The following is a 1357-nucleotide window of genomic DNA, read 5'->3' as shown; positions in this document are numbered from 1 at the left end:
TTTTTAGATTCTACTATCGGTAATTCCTTAATTATTTCTGTGTTAATGCTGCAAGTAGTTTTCAGTAGTGGATTGGTTGCTAGTGGTAGATCTTCGGGGGGAATAGTAGACTTAATAGGTTGTTGTGTTTTTATGGACTGGTTCTAATGCATGTTTGATTTAACACTTTTATCAGAGATATTGCGGAACTTCTCCATATTAAGATAAAGAAAGGAAAAATCTTTTTTCCTTTCTTTATCTTAACATGTTTGATTTCTTTATTTGAGGGCGGGTTGTTGCGGTGGTGGCTTTGTTTTGGTTGTTGGTTATCTGCATGTTGGTTGGTTGTTTTTCTTGTGCATGCCACTGTATATGATGTGTCTACTCTATTGTTATTTTGATTATGATCGTCCTGTTTTGTGAAATTTACATACTGTTTATTACATGTATTTCTATTCAAATGATGTCTGCAGTCATAATGTGCTTCTTTGTGATACCGTTTACTGTTGTGATATTGGAATCTATTTCTGAAACTATTTTCAAATGATTGACCTCTGTTATTATTTTCAGTATACTTTGCATATCGAGCGTTTGCTCCAGCATTTGCTAAATGATTTCCATTATTATAATTTTTCTGAAATGATTATTATTATTTTGAGATTGAGTAAAATTCCCTGCTCGATTATTTATGTGATTGGGCTCAGAAGTAGCTAATTGAATGCAGTGCAAACGTTGCATCAACTCTTTGCAACTAGAGATAGGTGGCACAGCCAATGTCATGCGAACACAAAAAGGAAGTTTTTTCAATAATATGTGGGCCAGTGATGAGTCGGCTAGAGATTCGTCCAGTTGAGAATTTCTATTCATGAAATCTGTCACAAACTCAGTATAAGATTGTCCATTTCTACTATTGTATGTGCATAATATAATTTCTGATAGTGCGTCCATCTGTTTATGCTTGCTCCAATATTGTTGCAGGAACTGGGAGAGGAAATCATCCAGACACTTAAGATCTCACACTTGGCTCTGGAAGAACATCAGCGGCTCACCAAGTAGTAGACTGGACAATTATTGGAAACGCCATACTAGCCAAGAGGGGGTATCAGTTCTTGAACAGCTCTTATTTGATCAACAAATGGTCTAGATTGCATGTATTGGTTTGAGTTATCGAATTTTGCAAGGTTTTGGAAAAGCTGAGTGCCATTTATCAGTTCAGTTGGTGTATAATGCATTCTGCTGGCTGGGATATTTTCCATGCATGTCTCTATTCTAGAGACTCTTTCCTCATTTGCAGTCCATTTATTGTCCATAGCTTTCCTGTTCTCATTTACTTCATCATATAATTTGGTTAATTTAACTGTTGCCCCCTATGGTATTC

This window comes from Nilaparvata lugens, chromosome 6, assembly GCF_014356525.2.
Source record: "Nilaparvata lugens isolate BPH chromosome 6, ASM1435652v1, whole genome shotgun sequence".
In the NCBI taxonomy this organism is placed as follows: Eukaryota; Metazoa; Arthropoda; class Insecta; order Hemiptera; family Delphacidae; genus Nilaparvata; species Nilaparvata lugens.
The sequence above is the reverse complement of the archived record's forward strand: the minus strand, read 5'-3'. Positions refer to the sequence as shown.